The 16,936-nt window shown below is 45.4% G+C and overlaps 1 protein-coding gene and 1 non-coding gene across 2 annotated transcripts in view; one reads left to right on the top strand and one right to left on the bottom strand.

The window, feature by feature from the left end:
• The window catches only part of LOC126339596 (ras-related protein Rab-37), an 871,353-nt gene that overhangs the window by 127,210 nt on the left and 727,207 nt on the right, over positions 1-16,936 (bottom strand). The window lies entirely within an intron of this gene.
• Trnat-ugu (transfer RNA threonine (anticodon UGU)) lies at positions 1,179-1,253 on the top strand. Its single transcript has one exon. It is a non-coding gene; the product is annotated as a tRNA-Thr (tRNA).

Here is a 16,936-nt window from a genome sequence, read left to right as displayed (position 1 = left end):
GCCGGATCCCAACGGCCTCGTATCACTAGCAGTCGAGATTACATGCATCTAATCCGCATAGCTGAGACGGATCGTGCAGCCTTGTCTCGATCCTTGAGTCAACATATGCGGACGTTTGCGAGACAACAACCATCTGCACGAACAGTTCGACGAAGTTTTCAGCAGCATGGACTATCAGCTCGGACACCATTTCTGCCGTTACCGTTAACGCTGCATCACAGGCAGGAGCAGCTGGGTGCACGAATGGCAAAACGTCATTTTTCGGATGAATCCAGGTTCTGTTTACAGCATCATGATGGTCGCATCCGTGTTTGGCGACATCGCGGTGAACGCACATTGGAAGCGTGTATTCGTCATCGACATACTGGCGTATTACCCGGCGTATTGGTGTGGGGTGCCATTGGTTACACGTCTCGGTGACCTCTTGTTCGTACTGACGGCACTTTGAACAGTGGACGTTACATTTCAGATGTTTTACGACCCGTGGCTCTACCCTTCATTCGATCCCCGTGAAACCCTACATTTCAGCAGGATAATGCACGACCGCATGTTGCAGGTCCTGTACGGGCCTTTCTGGATACAGAAAATGTTCGACTGCTGCCCTGGTCAGCACATTCTCCAGATCTCACACCAATTGAAAATGTCTGATCAATGGTGGCCGAGCAACTGGCTCGTCACATTACGCCAGTCACTACTTGTGCTGAACTGTGGTATCGTGTTGAAGCTGCATGGGCAGCTTTGCCTGTACACGCCATCCAAGCTCAGTTTCACTCAATACAGAGGCGTATCAAGGCCGTCATTACGGCCAGAGGTTGTTGTTCTGGGTACTGCTTTCTCAGGATCTATGTATCCAAATTACGTGAAAATGTAATCACATGTCATTCTAGTATAATGTATTTCTCCAATAAATACCCGTTTATCATCTGCATTTCTTCTTTGTGTAGCAATTTTAATTGCCAGTAATGTAGTTAAGGTTATCCGGCCTTTGACCTCCTCCTTCTGTGCTGGATGCACACGCAGTTACCGAACTCTTACGGGACTTGGTAAGATTGTCTGCGTGAGTAATGAGTGTAATGGGCAGGGGCACTATGAATGTAGTGAGTGGACAGTAAGTTGGGAATGTGGGTCTCACGGAGGGCGTGCAAGGGATAAAGATCTGCAGTCGCACTATCCTCTGTGCCCTCAGTGGCTCAGATGGGTAGAGCGTCTGCCATGTAAGCAGGAGATCCCGGGTTCGGGTCCCGGTTGGGGCACACATTTTCAACTGTCCCCGTTGATGTATATTAACGCCTGGCGACAGCTTAGTGTCTTGATTTAATTAGCATTTCGACACTAATCCGCCGGGCGGATCGTGTCGGGGACCGGCACACCTGCGCGCTTGGGAAGTAGCGCATTAGATCGCACGGTTAGACGGGCGGGCTAGCTACGAATATGCCCTAGGAACCTGCAGCAGATGCACAAGTCTCTTTGTGCCAGAATCGCGAATTCACGCGACGCGCAAGGGATCGCATTATCGTCCGGGTGGTAAATGCAGCGCAGTTTGCATAAACGCTACTGACGCTGAGGTCTGTGTTGGCTGCGTTTCGTGGCCCGGCAGGAACGGTGAAAGCGGGATTAAGGCGGAAACCACCAACTCAATTGCGGGCTGATTGGCGGTGCGGCTGCGGACGCATATTTGACGTAATTGACGGTGGATCTGCCGTTGTCCAACGTTGCCGTACTGCGTAGCGACGCAGGGGCACAGGTCACATCTATGTCGAGTGATTTAAAACAACAGTACACGATATTTGGCCTTGCGCCCCTATTAATCGACAAGGCCGTAGCCGGAAACTAACGTGGTCACGTGACTACCGTATGTACAGCCACGCTTCAGCTCAAAGCAGTGCGTGCTGATACATCGCAGACAGATTGTGGCAAAAGGTCTTCCCTAGCAACTACAATGGCGGACTCTTAACGTAGTTAAATGTGATGCGGTGAGTAGGAGAAACCTGCGCGTTAGCATGCCGCTGTCGGCAGTGGCGCGCCGGTCTCAGATCAAATACGAGGGTTAACGGCGAGGCCGTTGTACCTGTCAGACTAGATGTGGCTTTTACGCGGTTTACCAATCCAAGCTAGGAAAGTACTGACCTACTACCCACTTCCCGCCTCATTTAGACGATTTGCAAACATTTCGCACGTCCTCACTTGAGATAACACTAGGCGCGGACAAAATGGGTACACAAATTCTATAGCGAGGGGTGAGGGTGTGTTGAAAGGGGGGGGGGGACGTTGAGGCCGTGCGTCCCTATTAAGGGGAAGGGAAGGAAAGGCAAGGGTAGGGGAGAGGATAAGGGTTGCGGACAGGAAGGGCAACAACCCAGCCTCTATCACTTTCATTGTTAAATCCACAAATTAACATGCCAACTCCATTACGGGACAGTGGAAATGAAAAAGGATAACACCATGAGAAGGAGAAAGGGATGACACTGTTTACGGAAAAGGTGAGAGAAGCCGCAAGCCAAATGTTAAAGCTACACTACTGGCCATTAAAACTGCTACACCACAAAGATGACGTGCTACAGACGTGATATTTAACCGAGAGGAAGAAGATGCTGTAATATGCAAACGATTAGCTTTTCAGGGAATACACACAAGGTTGGCGCCGGTGCCGACACCTAGAACGTGCTGACATGAGGAAAGTTTCCAACCGATTTCTCATAGACAATTAGCAGTTGAACGGCGATGCCTAGTGAAACGTTGTTGTGATGCCTCGTGTAAAGAGGAAAACTGCGTACCATCACGTTTCCGTCTATGATAAAGGTCGGATTGTAGCCTATAGCGACTGCGGTTTATCGTATCACGATACTGCTGCTCGTGTTGGTCGCGATTCAATGACTGTTAGGCGATCGGTGGGTTCAGGAGGGTAATACGGAACGCCGTGATAGATCACAACGGTCTCCTATCACTAGCAGCCGAGATGACAGGCATCTTATCCGCATGGCTGTAACGGATCGTGCAGCCACGTCTCGATCCCTTAGTCAACAGATGCGGACGTTTTCAATACAACAACCATCTGCACGAACAGTTCGACGACGTTTCCAGCAGCATGGACTATCAGCTCGGAGACCATGGCTACGGTTACCCTTGACGCTGCATCTCAGACAGGAGCGCCTGCGATGGTGTACTCAACGACGAACCTGGGTGCACGAAGGGCAAATCGTCATTCTTTCGGATGAATTCAGGTTCTCTTTACAGCATCATGATGGTCGCATCCGTGATTGGATACATCGCTGTGAACGCACGTTGGAAGCGTGTATTCGTCATCGACATACTGGCAATCACCCGGCGTGATGATATGGGGCGCCAATGGTTACACGTCTCGGTCACCTCTTGTTCGCATTGACGGCACTTTGAACGGTGGACGTTACATTTCAGATGTGTTACGACCCGTGGCTCTACCCTTCATTCGATCCCGGCGAAAGCCTACATTTCAGCAGGATAATGCACTACCGCATCTTGCAGGTCCTGTACGGGCCGTTCTGGATACAGAAAATGTTCGACTGCTCCCCTGGTCGGCACATTCTCCAGATCTCTCACCAATTGAAAACGTCTGGTTAATAGTGGTCGAGCAACTTGTTCGTCACAATACGCCAGTGATTACTTTTGACGAACTGTGGTATTGTGTTGAAGCTGCATGGACAGCTGTCTGTACCTGTGCACGCCATCCAAGCTCTGTATGACTCAATGCTCAGGCGCATGAAGACCGTTATTACGGCCAGAGGTGGTTGTTCTGGGTACTGATTTCTCAGGTCACCCAAATTGCGTGAAAATGTAATCACATGTCATTCTAGTATAATGTATTTCTCCAATGAATACCCGTTTATCATCTGCATTTCTTCTTGGTGTAGCAATTTTAATGGGCAGTAGTTTACATCAATTGTTTGCAGATTACAGCAGGAGCGAACGACGCTGAGTGGGCTGGGTCTGCAGTCTCTATGAAAAAGCGTTAATAGGCACCATTTTTAGCCGCCATAGCTCAGTCGATAAAAACGGAACCCTTACTGGATCAATTAGTTAGTTATCTGTCTGTCTGACCGTCCGTTTGTCCGTCTGACTATAATACCTCCTTTTCTCAGGAATGGGTTGAGGTGTCAACTTGACATTTATGTCACATACTAAGGTCTACCGTCCCTTGGTGGTGTAGCAAACTTAGGCTTGTAAATCAATTCAATTACTCAAAAGATATAGCCCTTTGTGTGAAATATTTTGATAGCCGCACTCTCACACATCAAAACCTTCCCATCGGCATAAAGTCACGTTATTTGGCAAGAGGCAAGGTTTTACAATACAAGTAAATTAAAAAAATCCTAAAACGTTTAATTTATAATTATATGACAAAAAATAGTTTCTTGTATTTTTCTCCCGTCAGTCCGTCTGTTAAGACCTTTTTTCGTCAGGAACGTGTAGATGTATCAAGTTGAACTTTGGATCACGTAATAAGTTCTAGTGTATGTTGGCGGTGTAAAAAATTTAAGCCTCTCAGTAAATAAAATCAAAAGATACGATCATGTATGCCATATATTTTGATACTCGGAAAGTCACTCATCAAAACCTGTGGCGTATTTGCCTTTGACCTAGAATCATGAAATCTGTCAAGAAGCACGGGTTCACAGTATATGTAAAGGAAAAAATCCGAAAATTGTTGATTTGATGACACGAAAAATGACATTTCTTTCGTGACTTGTTATCCGACACTCCGTCTGACCGTCTGTTACCAAACCATGTCGATAATGGGCAAAAATCGTCGGGATCCTCTATTCCCGGGATGGATGAACTGTCTGTATACATAATTAAGTTTCTACAGAACGCTCAAACCGCGAATCCTACTTGCTCTTGGTATTTCCTTCTATTACTGATAATATCGCAAGAAAAATGGCCAAGTTTTTGGAAACAGAGCAGGTTTTATCACACAGAACTGGTCTTCTTCGAGAGATATGGTTGTGTCGGATCTAGTTTAAACAACTGACAGAATAAACGAGTCATCGTCTGCGAGTGAGACGTCGCTCGCATAGCGTAACGAGTAGTGCGCTATCTTTCGAGGCTGGAAGGTGAGACACACCAGGGTCGAAACCGAGCAGCGAGGTACCGACCGGGGTTTGTGTACTGGTTGCTAAGCTGTTTCTCACACTCGAACAGGTAAATGTTCGGATGGTTCCCAATTTCCGCTTCAGGAAATACGATAACCGAATAGGTAAATACCATCACACACAGAACAAGATTTACACAATTCACAGACAGGTAGTGCAAGCGACTGACGACGAGTTTGCTGTCTGCTAGACATTGTTCATTCACCGATGGATGTCTACTGGGGTTTGTCCTTCGGCATCCAAGAAGAGAATAACAGTACTTTGGTCCTGTCTGGAAGGGTTTGATAATAATGTCGCAATAGTTAACGTTTCTACACTCACCGTATGCACGTCAGAATGACATGAATGCCGCACTGATCCCTTCCTACATGTCGGTGTTTATATATCAGCAACAGAGTCGGCCTACACTGCATATACACTGCAGCAACGACCTCAGAAAAGAACTTTCTTATCGCCCCTAATATAACGGTTTTCACAACCCGACAATGTTGCATCTGTTTCCTGCTTCGGTAGCTCTCTGGGCCAGTTCGAGTCGCACTGCAGGGAATAAATGAGTTGTTTTTCCATAATTTCGGCCATGGTCTGCCTAGCACCAAAAGTCAATAAATTTACGTTTATAAACGGGGTGGAGAAAAATTGTGTCACGAAATTTTAACCCTGGATAGCTAATGCTAGTGGGAACCAAAATTGCTCATGTTGCTCAGGTTGACAACGCACAATTTTTAAACTATGCGCTCCGACTGCCTGCGGGGCTGCTCCGTTGCTGGATGCTCTGGACAACGCATGACCGCGACTGCTGTGACTGCCAGAGATCGCGATGTATCCCAAGACGGCCCGCTCACTCTGTGGTAGCGCGCCAGCCTTCCACTCTGGGGCATGGGGGCGAATTGGCCGGGAACCCGACACATTCATTGTAGTTTTACGAGAGGTCGTACCGGGAACAAACCCGTCAACAGTTGTTAGCCTAATCCGCACATCAGTAGCAGACAGACTGCTCGAGAATCGGGAACCTCAAAATCGTTGGTGTTGAGAATGCTACATCAACATCGATTGCACTCGTACCATATTTCTATGCATCAGGAATTGCATGGCGACGACTTTGAACGTCGTGTACAGTTCTTCCACTGGGCACAAGAGAAATTACGAGACGACGGCAGATTTTTTTTGCACGCGTTCTATTTAGCGACGAAGCGTCATTCACCAACAGCGGTAACGTAAATCGGCATAATATGCATTATTGGGCAACGGAAAATCCACGATGGGTGCGACAAGTGGAACATCAGCGACCTTGGCGGGTTAATGTATGGTGCGGCATTATGGGAGAAGGATAATCGGCCCCCATTTTATCGATTGCAATGTAAATGGTGCAATGTATGCTGATTTCCTACGTAGTGTTCTAGCGAAGTTACTACAAGATGTTTCATTGCATGAGGGAATGGCAATGTACTTCCAACATGATGGATGTTCGGCATATAGCTCGCGTGCGGTTGAAGCGGTATTGAATAGGATATTTCATGACAGGTGGATTGGTCGTCGAAACACCATACTATCACCAGCACGTTCACCGGATCTGACGTCCTCGGATTTCTTTCTGTGGGGAAAGTTGAAGGACATTTGCTACCGTGGTCCACCGACAACGCCTAACAACATGCGTCAGCGCATTGTCAATGCATGTGCGAACATCACGGAAGGCGAACTACTCGCTGTTGAGAGGAATGTCGTTACACGTATTGCCAAATGAATTAGTTTGACGGACATAATTTTGAGTATTTATTGCATTAATGTGATATCGACAGGTAATCACGCTGTAACAGCATGCGTTCTCAGAAATGATAAGTTCATGAAGGTACATGTATCACATTAGAACAAGCGAAATAAAATGTTCAAACGTACCTACGTTCTGTATTTTAATTAAAAAAACCTACCTGTTACCAATTGTTCGTCTAAAATTGGGAGACATAAGTTTGTGACTATTACAGCGCCATCTATCACAAAGCGAAAAAAGTGGTCCAACTAAAACATTCATATTTCTTTACGTACTACATGAATCTGTAATAAAAATGGGGATTCATATTTTAAAAAAAAACGCAGTTGATATCCGTTTGGCCTATGGCCTCGCTATCTAGAAGGCCAATCATAGCGCCATCTGGTTTCCCCCTTCAAGCTAGAGAGGTTTCGTTTTTTATAGTTTTTTTCGTTTGACGCTTATTTCGTGAGATATTTGGCCTGGTCACGATCAATGGACCACCCGGTATACTGTCAATAGCAACGGTTCTACGACACTCCCCTGGGGCACACCTGAAATAATTCTTACTTCAGTACATTTCTCTCCATTGAGAATGACATGCTGCGTTTTGTTATCTAGGAACTCTTCAGTGCAATCACACAATTGGTCTGATAGTCTATATGCTCTTACTTTGTTCATTAAACGACTGTGGGGAACTGTATCAAACACATTGGGGAAGTCAAGAAACACGGCATCTACCCGGGAACCCGTGCCTATGGCCCTCTGAATCTTGTGGGCGAATAGCGCGAGCTGGGTTTAACACGATCGTCTTTTTAGAAACCCATGCAGATTCCTACAGAGTAAATTTCTATTCTCCACGAAAATCATTATACTCGAACATAATACGTGTTCCAAAATTCTACAACTGATCGACGTTATAGAGATAATCTATAGTTATGTACATCTATTCGACGTCTCTTCTTGAAAACGTGAATGACCTGTGCCCTTTTCCAATCTTTTGGAACGCTTCGCTCTTCTAGAGAACGGTACTCCGCTTTAAGTAGGGGGGGGGGGGGGGGGAGCTAGTTCCTTCACGTACTCTGTGTAAAATCGAACTAGTATCCCATTATGTCCAGCGGCCTTTCCTCCCTCTGTAACCCATTTCGATATCTACTATTTTGTCATATGTGCGACAACCTAGAGAAGGAATTACAGTGCAGTCTTCCTCTGTGAAACAGCTTTGGAAAAAGACATTTATCATTTCGGCCTTTGGTCTGTCATCCTCTGTTTCAGTACCATTTTGGTCACAGAGTGCCCGGACATTTTGTTTTGATCGACCTATCGCTTTGAGATAAGACCAGAATCTCTTAGGATTTTCTGCCAAGTCAGTACATAGAACTTTACTTTCGAATTCGTTCAAGGCCTCTCGCATAGCCCTCCTCACACTACATTTCGCTTCGTGTAATTTTTGTTTGTCTGTAAGGCTTTGGCTATGTTTATGTTTGCCGTGAAGTTCCCTTTGCTTCCGTAGCAGTTTTCTAGCTCGGTTGTTGTACCACAGTGGCTCTTTTCCATCTCTTACGATCTTGCTTGGCACATACTCATCTAAAGCATATTGTACGATTGTTTTGAACTTTGTCCACTGATCCTCAACACTATCTGTACTTCAGATAAAACTTTTGTGTTGAGCCGTCGAGTACTGTGAAATATGCTTTTTTTCACGTCTGCTACACAGAAAAATCTTCCTACCTTTTTTAATTTTTCTGTTCGCGGCCGAAATCACCGATGCTGTAACCGCTTTATGATCGCTGATTCCTTGCTCTGCGTTATATATTTCAAATAGGATAGGCAAAAAAGTTTAACAACCACAATAGCATTAGAATATGTTTTGTAGCTTTGTTGTTATATTCAGACAGGTGTTGAGAGACAACACGCCAAATGTCTGTTAAATGTTTATTCGTTTAATTGTTAGTGCATAAATAAAAATGGGTTTGATACCTTTTGGCAGAAAATTGGGTTAATATTTTTATAATTATTCTGGAGTTTCTATTGGTGATTCACAATATTCATCTGATATATCATGGAGCACAACTCAATTAAAAATTGGCAATGAACTTAAAAAACGCCAGACTCGTCCTTAAAACGCACAATGTATGTTGTGTGTGACGTCATTAGCAAGAACAGCAAAGATTGGCTGCTGCGTTTCGGTATTTCTTGAAAACGACATAAGACTGCGTTTGGTACTCTCCGCCATGAACAGCAGGTCTTGAGGGGAAATATATAAAGGACACACTACGTTTTGACTTAAGTAACAGTTCTTATTAAGTAGGTAAGTGGTGCCACCTGTTAACCCACTTTTAATTTTTCGGATTTGGTGGCTTTTGGAAATGAGCTTTTCACATGTCTCAGGCCTCACTGATGTTGTGATTCCGTCAACTTAAAATGTTTTTGTTAGTGAAAGTGAAAGATTGACCGTATCGGAATGCAGTTGTTGACCTTTTGTTTTTCAAAAGTGCGTAAAATGGGGTTTAATCACAAAATATTAAATATAATCTAAAGATATGAAGTTTTTTGTGACATGGAGGCTGCAACGTGCCGACAACTGAAATTGTTAACGTTCCCATGTTCTATTTTTCGTGACTTCTTCAACTCCAAGCGTAATGGTAATCGACTGTCTTCAATTAAAGTTGCTGGTGTTAAAAAGCATCGAATGGCTCAAAGCTTACAAGACACTATTGTACAGACAGGTTCCAAAAAGCGGTGACTGTACGATGTGAGCCGGCACCGTGCCATCGCCATAGCAACAGGCTGGCGCTGCCCCCTCCTGGGGACAGCGCAGCGCGGACTCTCGGTCGATCGCGGCTGCTGATTTTTCGAGGAGAAATCTGTTTGGCTGCCGCCGTGGAACGGCGCCTGGGAACAGGGCTGCCTCGGTAATTTCCGCCCTTAATGCAATATCCGGGCAGCTCCGGCATCACAAGTGGCGCAGGCAGCCCCGCCTGCCACGGCCCGTCGGCGTGGGGTGGCAGCTCATCTCACTGCCGAAGGCCCCGCCAGACAACTGACACGCCGCAGCGGTCTGCTCAGCACGCTGCCCACCTGCGAGGGAGGCGCGCGCTTGCATCCTCCCAACTCAAGCGTCTCTTTTTAACGGAGGGAAAGCCGTTTATTGCGTGCAGATGTAGGTAATTACGAGGGTAAGTCAATTATTATCCACAATTTAGTTATATTTTTGTTTATTTTGGTAGTACTGTCATTTTACGTTGATGACGCATGCTTTGTTTATTTTTGGTTATATCTTTGCAACTTTCAAGCTGCTAGGTTAGTTTCGTTACCGCTGCCGTGCTGTTAATCGTGGCTCCTCCGCTGTCTATTTGCACCAAAGAAGAGCAACGTTCAGTGATCCTTTTTTTGTGGTCGGAAGGCGTATCAGGGCCCTAAATTCTCGAAGACTTTCGTTACAGTACGGGAACACTGTTTTGCCACAACGGAGTGTCTACGAATGGATTGACAAATTCCGAAACGGTCGCACAAGTGCTACCCACGATGTAGGAGCCGGACGACCTTTTACCGCCACAAGTGAAGAGACCATTGAGCGTTCACTTGAAATGATTCTCTTACACAGACGATTAACTATTGACGAAGTGGCACATCGTCTGCAAATTTGTCAAAGTTCTACCTACGAAATCATCCAAAACAGACTTGGATTTCATAAAGTTTGTGCAAGATGGGTCCCAAACCAACTCACACAGTTGCATAAACACATACTTGGGCAGCCGCAAAAAACAGTTGGATCGCTATGGTAACGAAGGGGACAATTTCTTAGACAGGATCATTACTTTTGACGAAACATCATTAAGAGCCGGAGAGTAATCGGCACAGTATGAAATGGAAACAACCAAATTCGCCGTGCAAGAAAAAGTTCAAGACCCAACCGTCCGCAGGAAAATTGATGCTTACGGTTTTTTGGGACGCAGAAGGTCCAGTACTGGAACAATATGGGGCACAACAATAAACAGTGTCCTTTCCAGTGAGACGCTTACTGCCAGGCTAAAGCCTGCAATTCGAATTACTCTCCATATAGTCCCGTCCGGATCTTTCCCCTTCTGACTATCGTTTGTTTGGTCCACTCAAACAGACATTAAGGGGCTGTCGATTTGCCTCGGACGAAGCAGTGAAAGAAGCGGTGCATTCCTGGCTCGCAGCTCAACGGAGAACCTTCTTTTATGAGGGCATCAGGAAGCTTGTACTACGATGGACCAAGTGCGTTTTAACGCAAGGACACTACGTTGAAAAATGATGTTCTGGTAAGTTTTTTATTTGATTACAATAAAATTTTATAGCTATTTTGGGGATAATAATTGACTTACCCTCGTAGTTACCATCAATTTTCAAATCAGTTTCCGTTTTTTCGACTGAACGAAAGACCAACGTCTTGCACACGTATAGCTGCCAAATCAGTAATAACTGTGGTGAGGGAATAATAACTGTCATGGAAACTTACAAAATTTTAAGAGCCCATATTAATGAAGAAGGAAAAAATTCAAGTCACATATGCACACTTAGTCATTCCGATCCTGGGATACAACCCAGGTGACATATTTTGCGTAGTTTATTCAATAATGTCCTATGGAATAATACTGGGGATTACCGGCCGCTGTGGCCGAGCGGTTCTAGGCGCTTCATTCCGGAACCATGCGCCTGCTACGGTCGCAGATTCGAATCCTGTCTCGGGAATGGGTGTGTGTGATGTCCTTAGGTTAGTTAGGTTTAAGTAGTTCGAAGTCTATGGGACTGCGGACCTCAGATGTTAACTCCCATAGTGCCCAGAGCCATTTTTATGGGGATCACCGAACTATCAGTTTAGTAAGTCACGATTGCAACACAGTAATAAGAAGTTCGTGGAGTTACAACGTCCTATCCATTCATTCACCAGCGATGCCTAGAATGATAGTATGAGGGTTTTAAAGGATGGTCAAAAACTTACAGAAACCCCTTACCACCAAAATAAATGTTTTTGATGTCGAGACTGGTTATGTCCATATTGAAAGTACTTTTAGACTGACCGCTGTTTCTCTACGAGAACTGTTCTCAAAAACTACTGTGAGCTCTTGTTCAATAGAAGCGACGTGGATCCCATTAGCGAAGACGAACAAGTGCTCATAGCTCTTAAGATATGTATTTGGAGCCTATATTTACGAAACCTTTTTGTTTCGAATGATCGTTACTGTCATATTCCTGAATATTGACCATCCCTCCTGGGCCACATTTTATAATAAATGTTTTATGCTTCCCTGGTTGACGGAGATTATTTTCAATTGGGTTTGCAAAGGACAGTCAGTTAAATAATTAAATAAACGTAACATTGCAACAGTAGTCAGTTCCTTGGGATATAATAAATTTTTTGTGTCACGTATATAAAATTTACGTCTTGTAGCATAGTACGTTTCGAATCTGACCATCTCATTTATGTAAAAAAAAAAAGGCAATGTTAGAGTATCATTGCCCACCGCCCATTCAGCCCTCCCCCCCCCCCCCCCCCCCCCCCCTCGGCCGATCACCCACCTCGAATAAATTTCTGTGGATGCCCACTGAACGAGGTAAGGGTAAGGGTGTCATGTATCATCGACACTTTTTAATATAAATGTGGACGATGCATCATGAGAACGGTCCCAAACTCTGAGACAGAAGTGTGGCCATATTCTCTGATTTCCAGCATCCAGTATTACGCAATCGAATTACAACGCTCCTTTTAGTGACAATTCATCATTGATAGTGTCCAGTTCCCTTGTTGCCCTGTCTTGCAAAACTACATCTGTTTAAAATCAACGTTTTGCTCAACACCATCCTCCTAAATTTGACGATAATGATCCTTGCCAGCAACCACGAGAATCGGGAACTTCAAACTTTCGTCAAGGCAAACTTTTAGTTTTGATGCACATTTTAAAATTGATCACCAATTTACAACTGCACTCACACAGAAAATAGTCCCGCGAAATCGAATCAATCTTTTTGAAGGAAATAAGGAAGATTGTTTTAACAAGCCGTCATTATCGTGATCATTACACTTGGGGCACAAACTCTATTTGTTTCTAGGATGGGGAAAGAAATAGACCGTGCCGTTTCAAAGGAACCATCCAGCCTTTGCTTGGAGCCATTTAGAGTGCGGTATCGGGCCACTAGCCTGGCCAATACCACTACAGGACACATCCGTGCCCGGCGGGTTGTCACATCCCTAGGCGTCTTCCGCCGAAGCCAAAAAAACACCGTCTTTCCATGCCTGGTCGTAGACACGGTGTATGTGCTTACACACAATGCCAGACGCAACGGCATGTCGCTGCTCTGTGTTCACGCCAGACGACAGCAACGAGTCACTCTTTGTACACATTAGAGTCCAGCTGACTCCAAGAGAGGCATCAGCATAGCCCACCAGCAACGCTCGCAACCGATCGCGGTGCTACGAACGCGACACTAAATTTCTAACGTGACCCTCATGAAAATCCTTCCACTGCATCACTTTAAGTCACTGCACGATCTCTAGCAGACATCACTCACGTCCGTGATCAATGCTGGCTGTTCTATGCAGCTCATCTGTCTTCAGCAGCAGTCTTCAGCAATGCCCAGATCAGCTTGAGCCAGTGCAGTGAACGATTCAAACCATGACACCAAATGGCCTGCACCCGACCAAACTGGATATCAACACGGACACCAACCGGCCCACCATCTATAACATTGACCGACAACAAAACCGACACCGACCAAGCACACCAAGCTGTAAAACAGTGTCAGATTTTATCACGTATAGCGAGAGGTATTATCGTTCTACCAGAAGTGGATATTATTTCCTGTTTCACATCAGACTGTTAACTGCTCATTTGTCTGTTCACTAATGAAGTGTTTCTTTTATTGCAGTCTGTGGATCATCTTTATTACGTTCGGTCCTTACCACTTTGGAAGGGCCGAATCATAAGACAGGAATCACGGAAAATATAAATTAGGTTGGGCAAACGTAAATCTTTTTGAAAGATCCTGTAGTGTTGCCTAAACTACTGACGAAGGCTGCATGAGTTACACACTTGTTGCGCAGATGACAGTGCAACAACAATGACTGAAATTGAGTTTCGTTTTGAGTGCTACAGACAGTACTGAAAGTAAAAAACTTTATTATCACAATGTAGTTTGTTTTGCTAAAATTAACCGCCAGATGCCTCTTCACGACATACGGCGTCGATCGGTAAAGAATGAGGCCAGAAAGCAAATAGGGCTAAAATTCTTAAGCCAACGAGAACCTGTACAATAGTGAGAAATGAAGTTCTGTGAGAAGTGTGAGATGGTTCAGTGTTAGACTGGCATGTGAATGAACAATAAAGAATAGGCATGTTGACAAGTGGATAAGTGTCAGGCTGATGAATTCTTCTCGGTTTGTCAGCCGAGTGGTGGCGTCGTCTTGTCGCAACTTTTCAATGAGTTTCGTACCCAACGTGTTAAAACCAGATCTTCCTGCCTAACATATTACAACATGATGCAAGGCAGGGGAACCACGTAGAAGAAACAGGCATCAGCTAATTCCTGTAGCGTTTGATTTAAGCTATTAGTCCGTACAGTGCCGTAGTTCATTTCAGAGTTACCTGCAGCTGTAATAAAAGAAAACACACCGATGAGCCGAAACATTATTACCATCTGCTTAACAACTACATCTACATCATACTTCGCAAGCCACCTAATGGTGTGTGGCGGAGGATACTTTCGGTACAACTATCTGATCCCTCCAACCTTGTTCTACTCGCGTATAGCGCATGGGAAGAATGATTCTCGGTAAGTCTATGTATTGGCTCTAGTTTCTCAAATTTTCTCCTCGTGGTCAATACGCGAGATGTATCTGGTGGGGAAGTAATATGCTGTTCGACTCCTCCTGAAAACTGCTATTCCGAAATTTCAGTAGTACATTTCTCCGTGATGCGCAACGCCTCTCTTGTAACGTCTGCCAGTGGATTTTGTTTAGAACCTCCGTAACGTTCTCTCGGCAGCTAAACGATCCCGTGACAGAACGCCCCGCTCTTCGTTGGATCCTCTCCATCTCCTCTACCAGTCCTACCTGACAGGGATCCCAGATAGATGAACAATACTCAAGAATAGGACGAACAAGCGCCGTATAAGCCACTTCTTTCGTGGATGAGTTACTTTTCCTTAAGATTCTTCCGATTAATGTTAACAGCGTTTTGATTCACCTTTGGAAAGGAAAACGCATCGTTTCAAAGTGACGTGGATTAAATAAGTCCTTGGTACGTTTACAGACGTGCACGGCACCATATCCCTACGAACAAATCATGCAGTTCCCTTCAATTGCGCGTCGGTGGTTTTTGGGCACGGAGCACTCTCCCGATGTCATCGCAGTTGTTTTCTAACGACTGTAGATCGAGCGAATTTGGTGGCCAGGACATCAACGCTAGTTCGCTATTATACCCCTCAAACGACTGTAGAAGATTCTGGCCTTCTCCATGGACGTCAATTGTGCTGTAAGTTCCCATCGCCGTAAGGAAACCTCTCATTGTATAACTCTGCCCCCCATAGACCTGTGTCCTTGGCACAGTGAGTATTTCTAGCAACAGTTCCACTAGATAGCGGCGTATACGGACATCAACACTGACATGATGTGGCGAGAAACGTGGTTTATCCGACAAGGCGACACACTGACGTTGATGGACGCTCAGTCTCGATTATCCTGTGCCCAGTGCGATCGTGATGTCGTTGGGCCAACACTTATCGAGGTGGTTTGCCGCTTCAGTCTGGAACCGCGTGACCGCTATGGTCGCAGGTTCGAATCCTGCCTCGGGCATGGAAGTGTGTGATGTCCTTAGGATGGTTAGGTTTAATTAGTTCTAAGTTCTAGGTGACTGATGACCTAAGAAGATAAGTCGCATAGTGCTCAGAGCCATTTGAACCAGTTGGTTTGCCGTGGAGCTCCTGTTCAATATTTTGCGTGTACTGTGTGCTCTGAAAGTCTTGTGTCCGCACCAACGTTGTACTCTCATCAAGCCTGCCACATTTAGCCGTCCACCTCTCCTACCTCTATCTTTTGTAGTTAGGCGTTGACGTCAAGCGCAAATCACCTACTCGCCGTTTTACCGTTCTTCAACCACTTTCCGTAGATGCTCGCGACAGTAGCATGCATACGGCCGACCAGGTTTTGCCGCTTCTGTGATGCCATGTATTAAAAATCTGCCCTTTGTCAAAGTCGCTATGTCAGTGGATTTCCCATTTGCGGCCCATATCGTCACTACAGTCGGTTTGGTTGTTGTTATTTGACGTCTATCCTATCTCTCTGATCTGGTTCGAGATTCATTCATGTGTCTGTTAGTATTAGAGGTGGTATGGGTGTAATTGTTGGTCATCTGCAACATACTAGATGGCGTTGGGAGCAACATCCATTGCTTGCGCAATTGCTCGTGTGCTCGTTCACGGGTTCTCTTCAACGGTCTCTTCCAATTCGGGTGTGCGTCGTCTCCTCGGAGCACCACAATCACGCCTGGTGGCGGTAAAGGAACCCTTTCTCGAAGCCGATGAGTGACTGTGGCGAAAAGGGTATGCGATGGTGTTGGACGCTGTGCATAACTATCTCGATAAAGGCGACTAGCAGCTCTTCAATTACCGTCAGCTTCGCCATACGGAGCAAACGTGTGCACAACCGTGTTGCTCTTAACACTCTCACACAAGTGATTGAGTCTCGAACCAGATCAGGGGGGTAGGATGAACGTCAAATGATACCAACCAATCCGACGTAAGCAGCCCCCTCCCTCTCATCATGACTACAACCGTGTTATCAAACGGCTGTAGCACGTAAATGGTACCAACTCCTATTTATAATATCATGTAGTCACTCTCCTCTACAAGTCATAGAAGTTTGTAACGGGAGTTTCCGAACACCCTGTGTACTTTCCTTATGGCGTAACGTGCCTGCAACGTCAGCGGGCGGCACTGAGTCTCGCTGTGGACATTGGTCAATGTTTTGTCTCATCAGTGAATATGTTACATTTTATTACAGTTCTTTTGTATTAATTTCCATTTGTACCAGCCATAACATCCG

Source organism: Schistocerca gregaria, chromosome 1, assembly GCF_023897955.1.
Source record: "Schistocerca gregaria isolate iqSchGreg1 chromosome 1, iqSchGreg1.2, whole genome shotgun sequence".
NCBI lineage: Eukaryota > Metazoa > Arthropoda > Insecta > Orthoptera > Acrididae > Schistocerca > Schistocerca gregaria.
This window is presented reverse-complemented; position numbering and strand designations above follow the sequence as displayed.